The sequence below is a fragment of the Lissotriton helveticus genome, chromosome 6, assembly GCF_964261635.1.
Source record: "Lissotriton helveticus chromosome 6, aLisHel1.1, whole genome shotgun sequence".
In the NCBI taxonomy this organism is placed as follows: Eukaryota; Metazoa; Chordata; class Amphibia; order Caudata; family Salamandridae; genus Lissotriton; species Lissotriton helveticus.
This window is the reverse complement of record NC_136067.1, coordinates 1130689779-1130702278: the sequence shown is the minus strand read 5'-3', so window position 1 is coordinate 1130702278 and position 12500 is coordinate 1130689779. Positions and strand designations below refer to the sequence as shown.

The 12500-nt window shown below is 45.2% G+C and overlaps 10 non-coding genes across 10 annotated transcripts; 6 read left to right on the top strand and 4 right to left on the bottom strand.

Moving 5' to 3' along the window:
• The first annotated feature begins 1314 nt into the window (after nucleotides 1-1314).
• On the top strand, nucleotides 1315-1421 carry LOC144765278 (U6 spliceosomal RNA). Its single transcript, XR_013597281.1, has one exon. It is a non-coding gene; the product is annotated as a U6 spliceosomal RNA (small nuclear RNA).
• A 1788-nt stretch (nucleotides 1422-3209) lies between these two features.
• On the top strand, nucleotides 3210-3316 carry LOC144765240 (U6 spliceosomal RNA). The gene has a single exon (XR_013597245.1). It is a non-coding gene; the product is annotated as a U6 spliceosomal RNA (small nuclear RNA).
• A 1806-nt stretch (nucleotides 3317-5122) lies between these two features.
• LOC144765252 (U6 spliceosomal RNA) lies at nucleotides 5123-5229 on the top strand. Its single transcript, XR_013597256.1, has one exon. It is a non-coding gene; the product is annotated as a U6 spliceosomal RNA (small nuclear RNA).
• A 1019-nt stretch (nucleotides 5230-6248) lies between these two features.
• TRNAR-ACG (transfer RNA arginine (anticodon ACG)) lies at nucleotides 6249-6321 on the bottom strand. Its single transcript has one exon. It is a non-coding gene; the product is annotated as a tRNA-Arg (tRNA).
• A 722-nt stretch (nucleotides 6322-7043) lies between these two features.
• Nucleotides 7044-7150, top strand: LOC144765239 (U6 spliceosomal RNA). Its single transcript, XR_013597244.1, has one exon. It is a non-coding gene; the product is annotated as a U6 spliceosomal RNA (small nuclear RNA).
• A 1010-nt stretch (nucleotides 7151-8160) lies between these two features.
• Nucleotides 8161-8233, bottom strand: TRNAR-ACG (transfer RNA arginine (anticodon ACG)). The gene has a single exon. It is a non-coding gene; the product is annotated as a tRNA-Arg (tRNA).
• A 715-nt stretch (nucleotides 8234-8948) lies between these two features.
• LOC144765319 (U6 spliceosomal RNA) lies at nucleotides 8949-9055 on the top strand. The gene has a single exon (XR_013597321.1). It is a non-coding gene; the product is annotated as a U6 spliceosomal RNA (small nuclear RNA).
• A 1019-nt stretch (nucleotides 9056-10074) lies between these two features.
• Nucleotides 10075-10147, bottom strand: TRNAR-ACG (transfer RNA arginine (anticodon ACG)). Its single transcript has one exon. It is a non-coding gene; the product is annotated as a tRNA-Arg (tRNA).
• Nucleotides 10148-10863: 716 nt separating this feature from the next.
• On the top strand, nucleotides 10864-10970 carry LOC144765292 (U6 spliceosomal RNA). Its single transcript, XR_013597295.1, has one exon. It is a non-coding gene; the product is annotated as a U6 spliceosomal RNA (small nuclear RNA).
• Nucleotides 10971-11997: 1027 nt separating this feature from the next.
• On the bottom strand, nucleotides 11998-12070 carry TRNAH-AUG (transfer RNA histidin (anticodon AUG)). Its single transcript has one exon. It is a non-coding gene; the product is annotated as a tRNA-His (tRNA).
• Nucleotides 12071-12500: the final 430 nt, after the last annotated feature.

The following is a 12500-nucleotide window of genomic DNA, read 5'->3' as shown; positions in this document are numbered from 1 at the left end:
CTGAGCTCCAAGAAATGTTCACCCTCCACCCTAATAGAGAGGTCTTGGCCGATCGTGGCCGAGAGGGGCTGAGAGGGGAAAAAGGTAGCAGGGCAAGATGCTCATGGTTCTGCTTTAATAATGGACCAACTTCCTCTCTCTCCTTAGCTGTGCTTCTGCCTGGCTACTGGGGCTACCAGTTGTAAGCCTGCAGCCCACAAGGAGCTGGTTTGTCCCTCTCACACATGTAAATGGGTAAGCATTCAATTGCACACACCTGCCTGCGTCCACAGACCCTTGCACACACACTTTTGTCAACAAGCTTTCTTTGTAGTTAAGAGAATCAGGGACCCATGTTGAAATACAAAAGCAGCACACCACGTGACGGCCATCACATAGAGTCCAGCAGCAAATGGGAAACGTTTAACTAGCCGTGGTCCTATTACTGCAGCTCTACCGTAGAACATCTGCTGGATGAGTCCTCCTGGAGAATATTGAACCTAAAACAAGTCTGAGGTAAATAGGAATATAATGAAACCGGGACCTACAACTCTTCCGAGCCAGATAGGAGTCGAACCTACAATCTTCTGATCCGTAGTCAGACGTGTTATCCGTTGCGCCACTGGCCCTATGTAGACATACCCATCCTTTTGTCCTTAAGAGGGCTAGAAAGTGTGTGTGTGAAGGCACAAGGAAACCCATCTGACCTCCTGAAAGTCTGTTCTGTGAGGGTTTCCTAAGTTGTACAAAGGACTTTAGGAGAAGGAAGGACCTAAAATCTAGGCGAAATGGTCCTAGATCCAAGGAAATCTTTTAGATCAGGCTCAGTTTCTTAACTAGTCTGCATTAACATAATCAGTTCCCGGTCTGTGTGGGGCTGAGCTTGTGAACTCCTTAGTAATTAGGCGGATACAACAAAAAGGGGTTTAATATTACAATACAGGTTAAAATTCAGACACCTTGTCGTAGGCTCACCTTGTCTGGGGACCCAGGCATGCTGCCTTTCCACTCTCAGAGCACTTCACCTAACCTACTGTGCAGCTGTTTCACCTTTAATATCACTGTTCCACAGGCAGCGTGATGTCACAATGCTCCTTGTCTGTAGCCCAAACCATGAGCCTTTGCAACCCTGACATAATCTACATACTTACGGTGTGTGAAGTCTTGGACCACAAATGCAGTTAAGAATAATAGATTGCTACTCTTCAGACATGTTTGCCCATTGGGTCAGATTTGAATGCTTACTGGCCATCTGAGCATCTCTGCCAGGCCACCCTATGTCTAGAGACTGTAGATTTAGAGAGTTTATAAACATTGTCAGTTCATCAATAAAGTGTGCTCGCTTCGGCAGCACATATACTAAAATTGGAACGATACAGAGAAGATTAGCATGGCCCATGCGCAAGGATGACATGCAAATTCGTGAAGCGTTCCATATTTTAAACAGTTTTTAGGAGAGAAATCTTTTTTGTTTTCAAGACTAATTAAAATATTAAAGCAGGTTCCAGTCCTGTGTCATGTAATATTTATTTTTCAATTAGTCTCTCCTCAACATTTTTAATGTATTTGCCTTGCAGTAAAAAAGGTGCGCTCTATGTCCAGCTGCATTTAGCAAGGAAGCCTGCAGGACTTCTGGGACTTTTCTTTCTCTTTTTCAGCCTCCCTGTCATTATTCTTCACCACCCCTAAATCTATACTGCTACCAGTGATGAGTTGCTTTGTGGGAAGCAGGACAAAGAGAAGGGCAGGGCCTATGCAAATGATGGCCTCAGGGATGTCTGGGAGTCCCTTTCAGCAGTACTGTTAAAATCTGCCTTGCAACCAGATTGGTCGGGTAAGCTGAAAAACACCATGCCCGATTGGGCACCAGGTCTCTAGGCGCTTGGAAGACATATTGGGTCTACATCCCTCAGTTTCTGAGCTCCAAGAAATGTTCACCCTCCACCCTAATAGAGAGGTCTTGGCCGATCGTGGCCGAGAGGGGCTGAGAGGGGAAAAAGGTAGCAGGGCAAGATGCTCATGGTTCTGCTTTAATAATGTACCAACTTCCTCTCTCTCCTTAGCTGTGCTTCTGCCTGGCTACTGGGGCTACCAGTTGTAAGCCTGCAGCCCACAAGGAGCTGGTTTGTCCCTCTCACACATGTAAATGGGTAAGCATTCAATTGCACACACCTGCCTGCGTCCACAGACCCTTGCACACACACTTTTGTCAACAAGCTTTCTTTGTAGTTAAGAGAATCAGGGACCCATGTTGAAATACAAAAGCAGCACACCACGTGACGGCCATCACATAGAGTCCAGCAGCAAATGGGAAACGTTTAACTAGCCGTGGTCCTATTACTGCAGCTCTACCGTAGAACATCTGCTGGATGAGTCCTCCTGGAGAATATTGAACCTACAACAAGTCTGAGATAAATAGGAATATAATGAAACAGGGACCTACAACTCTTCCGAGCCAGATAGGAGTCGAATCTACAATCTTCTGATCCGTAGTCAGACGTGTTATCCGTTGCGCCACTGGCCCTATGTAGACATACCCATCCTTTTGTCCTTAAGAGGGCTAGAAAGTGTGTGTGTGAAGGCACAAGGAAACCCATCTGACCTCCTGAAAGTCTGTTCTGTGAGGGTTTCCTAAGTTGTACAAAGGACTTTAGGAGAAGGAAGGACCTAAAATCTAGGCGAAATGGTCCTAGATCCAAGGAAATCTTTTAGATCAGGCTCAGTTTCTTAAATAGTCTGCATTAACATAATCAGTTCCCGGTCTTTGTGGGGCTGAGCTTGTGAACTCCTTAGTAATTAGGCGGATACAACAAAAAGGGGTTTAATATTACAATACAGGGTAAAATTCATAAACCTTGTCGTAGGCTCACCTTGTCCGGGGACCCAGGCATGCTGCCTTTCCACTCTCAGAGCACTTCACCTAACCTACTGTGCAGCTGTTTCACCTTTAATATCACTGTTCCACAGGCAGCGTGATGTCACAATGCTCCTTGTCTGTAGCCCAAACCATGAGCCTTTGCAACCCTGACATAATCTACATACTTACGGTGTGTGAAGTCTTGGACCACAAATGCAGAGAAGAATAATAGATTGCTACTCTTCAGACATTTTTGCCCATTGGTTCAGATTTGAATGCTTACTGGCCATCTGAGCATCTCTGCCAGGCCACCCTATGTCTAGAGACTGTAGATTTAGAGAGTTTATAAACATTGTCAGTTCATCAATAAAGTGTGCTCGCTTCGGCAGCACATATACTAAAATTGGAACGATACAGAGAAGATTAGCATGGCCCCTGCGCAAAGATGACACGCAAATTCGTGAAGCGTTCCATATTTTAAACAGTTTTTAGGAGAGAAATCTTTTTTGTTTTCAGGACTAATTAAAATAATAAAGCAGGTTCCAGTCCTGTGTCATGTAATATGTATTTTTCAATTAGTCTCTCCTCAACATTTTTTATGTATTTGCCTTGCAGTAAAAAAGGTGCGCTCTATGTCCAGCTGCATTTAGCAAGGAAGCCTGCAGGACTTCTGGGACTTTTCTTTCTCTTTTTCAGCCTCCCTGTCATTATTCTTCACCACCCCTAAATCTATACTGCTACCAGTGATGAGTTGCTTTGTGGGAAGCAGGACAAAGAGAAGGGCAGGGCCTATGCAAATGATGGCCTCAGGGATGTCTGGGAGTCCCTTTCAGCAGTACTGTTAAAATCTGCCTTGCAACCAGATTGGTCGGGTAAGCTGAAAAACACCATGCCAGATTGGGCACCAGGTCTCTAGGCGCTTGGAAGACATATTGGGTCTACATCCCTCAGTTTCTGAGGTCCAAGAAATGTTCACCCTCCACCCTAATCGAGAGGTCTTGGCCGATCGTGGCTGATCGTGGCTGAGAGGGGGAAAAAGGTAGCAGGGCAAGATGCTCATGGTTCTGCTTTAATAATGGACCAACTTCCTCTCTCTCCTTAACTGTGCTTCTGCCTGGCTACTGGGGCTACCAGTTGTAAGCCTGCAGCCCACAAGGAGCTGGTTTGTCCCTCTCACAGATGTAAATGGGTAAGCATTCAATTGCACACACCTGCCTGCGTCCACAGACCCTTGCACACACACTTTTGTCATCAAGCTTTTTTTGTAGTTAAGAGAATCAGGGACCCATGTTGAAATACAAAAGCAGCACACCACGTGACGGCCATCACATAGAGTCCAGCAGCAAATGGGAAACGTTTAACTAGCCGTGGTCCTATTACTGCAGCTCTACCGTGGAAGATCTGCTGGATGAGTCCTCCTGGAGAATATTGAACCTACAACAAGTCTGAGGTAAATAAGAATTCCACAGGAATATAATGAAACAGGGACCTACAACTCTTCCGAGCCAGATAGGAGTCGAGCCTCCAATCTTCTGATCTGTGGTCAGACGCGTTATCCATTGCACCACTGGCCCTATGTAGACATACCCATCCTTTTGTCTTTAAGAGGGCTAGAAAGTGTGTGTGTGTGTGTGAAGGCACAAGGAAACCCATCTGACCTCCTGAAAGTCTGTTCTGTGAGGGTTTCCTAAGTTATACAAAGGACTTTAGGAGAAGGAAGGACCTAAAATCTAGGCGAAATGGTCCTAGATCCAAGGAAATCTTTTAGATCAGGCTCAGTTTCTTAAATAGTCTGCATTAACATAATCAGTTCCCGGTCTGTGTGGGGCTGAGCTTGTGAACTCCTTAGTAATTAGGCGGATACAACAAAAAGGGGTTTAATATTACAATACAGGTTAAAATTCAGACACCTTGTCGTAGGCTCACCTTGTCCGGGGACCCAGGCATGCTGCCTTTCCACTTTCAGAGCACTTCACCTAACCTACTGTGCAGCTGTTTCACCTTTAATATCACTGTTCCACAGGCAGCGTGATGTCACAATGCTCCTTGTCTGTAGCCCAAACCATGAGCCTTTGCAACCCTGACATAATCTACATACTTACGGTGTGTGAAGTCTTGGACCACAAATGCAGTGAAGAATAATAGATTGCTACTCTTCAGACATGTTTGCCCATTGGGTCAGATTTGAATGCTTACTGGCCATCTGAGCATCTCTGCCAGGCCACCCTATGTCTAGAGACTGTAGATTTAGAGAGTTTATAAACATTGTCAGTTCATCAATAAAGTGTGCTCGCTTCGGCAGCACATATACTAAAATTGGAACGATACAGAGAAGATTAGCATGGCCCATGCGCAAGGATGACACGCAAATTCGTGAAGCGTTCCATATTTTAAACAGTTTTTAGGAGAGAAATCTTTTTTGTTTTCAAGACTAATTAAAATAATAAAGCAGGTTCCAGTCCTGTGTCATGTAATATGTATTTTTCAATTAGTCTCTCCTCAACATTTTTAATGTATTTGCCTTGCAGTAAAAAAGGTGCGCTCTATGTCCAGCTGCATTGAGCAAGGAAGCCTGCAGGACTTCTGGGACTTTTCTTTCTCTTTTTCAGCCTCCCTGTCATTATTCTTCACCACCCCTAAATCTATACTGCTACCAGTGATGAGTTGCTTTGTGGGAAGCAGGACAAAGAGAAGGGCAGGGCCTATGCAAATGATGGCCTCAGGGATGTCTGGGAGTCCCTTTCAGCAGTACTGTTAAAATCTGCCTTGCAACCAGATTGGTCGGGTAAGCTGAAAAACACCATGCCAGATTGGGCACAGGTCTCTATGCGCTTGGAAGACATATTGGGTCTACATCCCTCAGTTTCTGAGCTCCAAGAAATGTTCACCCTCCACCCTAATAGAGAGGTCTTGGCCGATCGTGGCCGAGAGGGGCTGAGAGGGGAAAAAGGTAGCAGGGCAAGATGCTCATGGTTCTGCTTTAATAATGGACCAACTTCCTCTCTCTCCTTAACTGTGCTTCTGCCTGGCTACTGGGGCTACCAGTTGTAAGCCTGCAGCCCACAAGGATCTGGTTTGTCCCTCTCACACATGTAAATGGGTAAGCATTCAATTGCACACACCTGCCTGCGTCCACAGACCCTTGCACACACACTTTTGTCAACAAGCTTTTTTTGCAGTTAAGAGAATCAGGGACCCATGTTGAAATACAAAAGCAGCACACCACGTGACAGCCATCACATAGAGTCCAGCAGCAAATGGGAAACGTTTAACTAGCCATGGTCCTATTACTGCAGTTCTACCGTGGAACATCTGCTGGATGAGTCCTCCTGGAGAATATTGAACCTACAACAAGTCTGAGGTAAATAAGAATTCCACAGGAATATAATGAAACAGGGACCTACAACTCTTCCGAGCCAGATAGGAGTCGAACCTACAATCTTCTGATCCGTGGTCAGACGCGTTATCCATTGCGCCACTGGCCCTATGCAGACATACCCATCCTTTTGTCCTTAAGAGGGCTAGAAAGTGTGTGTGTGTGTGTGTGTGTGTGTGAAGGCACAAGGAAACCCATCTGACCTCCTGAAAGTCTGTTCTGTGAGGGTTTCCTAAGTTGTACAAAGGACTTTAGGAGAAGGAAGGACCTAAAATCTAGGCGAAATGGTCCTAGATCCAAGGAAATCTTTTAGATCAGGCTCAGTTTCTTAAATAGTCTGCATTAACATAATCAGTTCCCGGTCTTTGTGGGGCTGAGCTTGTGAACTCCTTAGTAATTAGGCGGATACAACAAAAAGGGGTTTAATATTACAATACAGGGTAAAATTCAGAAACCTTGTCGTAGGCTCACCTTGTCCGGGGACCCAGGCATGCTGCCTTTCCACTCTCAGAGTACTTCACCTAACCTACTGTGCAGCTGTTTCACCTTTAATATCACTGTTCCACAGGCAGCGTGATGTCACAATGCTCCTTGTCTGTAGCCCAAACCATGAGCCTTTGCAACCCTGACATAATCTACATACTTACGGTGTGTGAAGTCTTGGACCACAAATGCAGAGAAGAATAATAGATTGCTACTCTTCAGACATTTTTGCCCATTGGTTCAGATTTGAATGCTTACTGGCCATCTGAGCATCTCTGCCAGGCCACCCTATGTCTAGAGACTGTAGATTTAGAGAGTTTATAAACATTGTCAGTTCATCAATAAAGTGTGCTCGCTTCGGCAGCACATATACTAAAATTGGAACGATACAGAGAAGATTAGCATGGCCCCTGCGCAAAGATGACACGCAAATTCGTGAAGCGTTCCATATTTTAAACAGTTTTTAGGAGAGAAATCTTTTTTGTTTTCAGGACTAATTAAAATAATAAAGCAGGTTTCAGTCCTGTGTCATGTAATATGTATTTTTCAATTAGTCTCTCCTCAACATTTTTTATGTATTAGCCTTGCAGTAAAAAAGGTGCGCTCTATTTCCAGCTGCATTTAGCAAGGAAGCCTGCAGGACTTCTGGGACTTTTCTTTCTCTTTTTCAGCCTCCCTGTCATTATTCTTCACCACCCCTAAATCTATACTGCTACCAGTGATGAGTTGCTTTGTGGGAAGCAGGACAAAGAGAAGGGCAGGGCCTATGCAAATGATGGCCTCAGGGATGTCTTGGAGTCCCTTTCAGCAGTACTGTTAAAATCTGCCTTGCAACCAGATTGGTCGGGTAAGCTGAAAAACACCATGCCAGATTGGGCACCAGGTCTCTAGGCGCTTGGAAGACATATTGGGTCTACATCCCTCAGTTTCTGAGGTCCAAGAAATGTTCACCCTCCACCCTAATAGAGAGGTCTTGGCCGATCGTGGCTGAGAGGGGAAAAAGGTAGCAGGGCAAGATGCTCATGGTTCTGCTTTAATAATCGACCAACTTCCTCTCTCTCCTTAGCTGTGCTTCTGCCTGGCTACTGGGGCTACCAGTTGTAAGCCTGCAGCCCACAAGGAGCTGGTTTGTCCCTCTCACACATGTAAATGGGTAAGCATTCAATTGCACTCACCTGCCTGCGTCCACAGACCCTTGCACACACACTTTTGTCATCAAGCTTTTTTTGTAGTTAAGAGAATCAGGGACCCATGTTGAAATACAAAAGCAGCACACCACGTGACGGCCATCACATAGAGTCCAGCAGCAAATGGGAAACGTTTAACTAGCCGTGGTCCTATTACTGCAGCTCTACCGTGGAACATCTGCTGGATGAGTCCTCCTGGAGAATATTGAACCTACAACAAGTCTGAGGTAAATAAGAATTCCACAGGAATATAATGAAACAGGGACCTACAACTCTTACGAGCCAGATAGGAGTCGAACCTACAATCTTCTGATCCGTAGTCAGACACGTTATCCGTTGCGCCACAGGCCCTATGTAGACATACCCATCCTTTTGTCCTTAAGAGGGCTAGAAAGTGTGTGTGTGTGTGTGTGTGAAGGCAGAAGGAAACCCATCTGACCTCCTGAAAGTCTTTTCTGTGAGGGTTTCCTAAGTTGTACAAAGGACTTTAGGAGAAGGAAGGACCTAAAATCTAGGCGAAATGGTCCTAGATCCAAGGATATCTTTTAGATCAGGCTCAGTTTCTTAAATAGTCTGCATTAACATAATCAGTTCCCGGTCTGTGTGGGGCTGAGCTTGTGAACTCCTTAGTAATTAGGCGGATACAACAAAAAGGGGTTTAATATTACAATACAGGTTAAAATTCAGACACCTTGTCGTAGGCTCACCTTGTCCGGGGACCCAGGCATGCTGCCTTTCCACTCTCAGAGCACTTCACCTAACCTACTGTGCAGCTGTTTCACCTTTAATATCACTGTTCCACAGGCAGCGTGATGTCACAATGCTCCTTGTCTGTAGCCCAAACCATGAGCCTTTGCAACCCTGACATAATGTACATACTTACGGTGTGTGAAGTCTTGGACCACAAATGCAGTGAAGAATAATAGATTGCTACTCTTCAGACATTTTTGCCATTGGTTCAGATTTGAATGCTTACTGGCCATCTGAGCATCTCTGCCAGGCCACCCTATGTCTAGAGACTGTAGATTTAGAGAGTTTATAAACATTGTCAGTTCATCAATAAAGTGTGCTCGCTTTGGCAGCACATATACTAAAATTGGAATGATACAGAGAACATTAGCATGGCCCCTGCGCAAGGATGACACGCAAATTCGTGAAGCGTTCCATATTTTAAACAGTTTTTAGGAGAGAAATCTTTTTTGTTTTCAAGACTAATTAAAATAATAAAGCAGGTTCCAGTCCTGTGTCATGTAATATGTATTTTTCAATTAGTCTCTCCTCAACATTTGTAATGTATTTGCCTTGCAGTAAAAAAGGTGCGCTCTATGTCCAGCTGCATTTAGCAAGTAAGCCTGCAGGACTTCTGGGACTTTTCTTTCTCTTTTTCAGCCTCCCTGTCATTATTCTTCACCACCCCTAAATCTATACTGCTACCAGTGATGAGTTGCTTTGTGGGAAGCAGGACAAAGAGAAGGGCAGGGCCTATGCAAATGATGGCCTCAGGGATGTCTGGGAGTCCCTTTCAGCAGTACTGTTAAAATCTGCCTTGCAACCAGATTGGTCGGGTAAGCTGAAAAACACCATGCCAGATTGGGCACAGGTCTCTAGGCGCTTGGAAGACATATTGGGTCTACATCCCTCAGTTTCTGAGCTCCAAGAAATGTTCACCCTCCACCCTAATAGAGAGGTCTTGGCCGATCGTGGCCGAGAGGGGCTGAGAGGGGAAAAAGGTAGCAGGGCAAGATGCTCATGGTTCTGCTTTAATAATGGACCAACTTCCTCTCTCTCCTTAACTGTGCTTCTGCCTGGCTACTGGGGCTACCAGTTGTAAGCCTGCAGCCCACAAGGATCTGGTTTGTCCCTCTCACACATGTAAATGGGTAAGCATTCAATTGCACACACCTGCCTGCGTCCACAGACCCTTGCACACACACTTTTGTCAACAAGCTTTTTTTGCAGTTAAGAGAATCAGGGACCCATGTTGAAATACAAAAGCAGCACACCACGTGACAGCCATCACATAGAGTCCAGCAGCAAATGGGAAACGTTTAACTAGCCGTGGTCCTATTACTGCAGCTCTACCGTGGAACATCTGCCGGATGAGTCCTCCTGGAGAATATTGAACCTACAACAAGTCTGAGGTAAATAAGAATTCCACAGGAATATAATGAAACAGGGATCTACAACTCTTCCGAGCCAGATAGGAGTTGAACCTACAATCTTCTGATCCGTGGTCAGACGCGTTATCCATTGCGCCACTGGCCCTATGCAGACATACCCATCCTTTTGTCCTTAAGAGGGCTAGAAAGTGTGTGTGTGTGTGTGTGTGAAGGCACAAGGAAACCCATCTGACCTCCTGAAAGTCTGTTCTGTGAGGGTTTCCTAAGTTGTACAAAGGACTTTAGGAGAAGGAAGGACCTAAAATCTAGGCGAAATGGTCCGAGATCCAAGGAAATCTTTTAGATCAGGCTCAGTTTCTTAAATAGTCTGCATTAACATAATCAGTTCCCGGTCTTTGTGGGGCTGAGCTTGTGAACTCCTTAGTAATTAGGCGGATACAACAAAAAGGGGTTTAATATTACAATACAGGGTAAAATTCAGAAACCTTGTCGTAGGCTCACCTTGTCCGGGGACCCAGGCATGCTGCCTTTCCACTCTCAGAGCACTTCACCTAACCTACTGTGCAGCTGTTTCACCTTTAATATCACTGTTCCACAGGCAGCGTGATGTCACAATGCTCCTTGTCTGTAGCCCAAACCATGAGCCTTTGCAACCCTGACATAATCTACATACTTACGGTGTGTGAAGTCTTGGACCACAAATGCAGAGAAGAATAATAGATTGCTACTCTTCAGACATTTTTGCCCATTGGTTCAGATTTGAATGCTTACTGGCCATCTGAGCATCTCTGCCAGGCCACCCTATGTCTAGAGACTGTAGATTTAGAGAGTTTATAAACATTGTCAGTTCATCAATAAAGTGTGCTCGCTTCGGCAGCACATATACTAAAATTGGAACGATACAGAGAAGATTAGCATGGCCCCTGTGCAAAGATGACACGCAAATTCGTGAAGCGTTCCATATTTTAAACAGTTTTTAGGAGAGAAATCTTTTTTGTTTTCAGGACTAATTAAAATAATAAAGCAGGTTCCAGTCCTGTGTCATGTAATATGTATTTTTCAATTAGTCTCTCCTCAACATTTTTTATGTATTTGCCTTGCAGTAAAAAAGGTGCGCTCTATGTCCAGCTGCATTTAGCAAGGAAGCCTGCAGGACTTCTGGGACTTTTCTTTCTCTTTTTCAGCCTCCCTGTCATTATTCTTCACCACCCCTAAATCTATACTGCTACCAGTGATGAGTTGCTTTGTGGGAAGCAGGACAAAGAGAAGGGCAGGGCCTATGCAAATGATGGCCTCAGGGATGTCTGGGAGTCCCTTTCAGCAGTACTGTTAAAATCTGCCTTCCAACCAGATTGGTCGGGTAAGCTGAAAAACACCATGCCAGATTGGGCACCAGGTCTCTAGGCGCTTGGAAGACATATTGTGTCTACATCCCTCAGTTTCTGAGGTCCAAGAAATGTTCACCCTCCACCCTAATAGAGAGGTCTTGGCCGATCGTGGCCGATCGGGGCTGAGAGGGGAAAAAGGTAGCAGGGCAAGATGCTCATGGTTCTGCTTTAATAATGGACCAACTTCCTCTCTCTCCTTAGCTGTGCTTCTGTCTGGCTACTGGGGCTACCAGTTGTAAGCCTGCAGCCTGCAGCCCACAAGGAGCTGGTTTGTCCCTCTCACACATGTAAATGGGTAAGCATTCAATTGCACACACCTGCCTGCATCCACAGACCCTTGCACACACACTTTTGTCAACAAGCTTTTTTTGTAGTTAAGAGAATCAGGGACCCATGTTGAAATACAAAAGCAGCACACCATGTGACGGCCATCACATAGAGTCCAGCAGTAAATGGGAAACGTTTAACTAGCCGTGGTCCTATTACTGCAGCTCTACCGTGGAACATCTACTGGATGAGTCCTCCTGGAGAATATTGAACCTACAACAAGTCTGAGGTAAATAAGAATTCCACAGGAATATAATGAAACAGGGACCTACATCTCTTCCGAGCCAGATAGGAGTCGAACCTACAACCTTCTGATCCATGGTCAGACGCGTTATCCATTGCGCCACTGGCCCTAGGTAGACATACCCATCCTTTTGTCCTTAAGAGGGCTAGAAAGTGTGTGTGTGTGTGTGTGAAGGCACAAGGAAACCCATCTGACCTCCTGAAAGTCTGTTCTGTGAGGGTTTCCTAAGTTGTACAAAGGACTTTAGGAGAAGGAAGGACCTAAAATCTAGGCGAAATGGTCCTAGATCCAAGGAAATCTTTTAGATCAGGCTCAGTTTCTTAAATAGTCTGCATTAACATAATCAGTTCCTGGTCTTTGTGGGGCTGAGCTTGTGAACTCCTTAGTAATTAGGCGGATACAACAAAAAGGGGTTTAATATTACAATACAGGTTAAAATTCAGACACCTTGTCGTAGGCTCACCTTGTCCAGGGACCCAAGCATGCTGCCTTTCCACTCTCAGAGCACTTCACCTAACCTACTGTGCAGCTGTTTCACC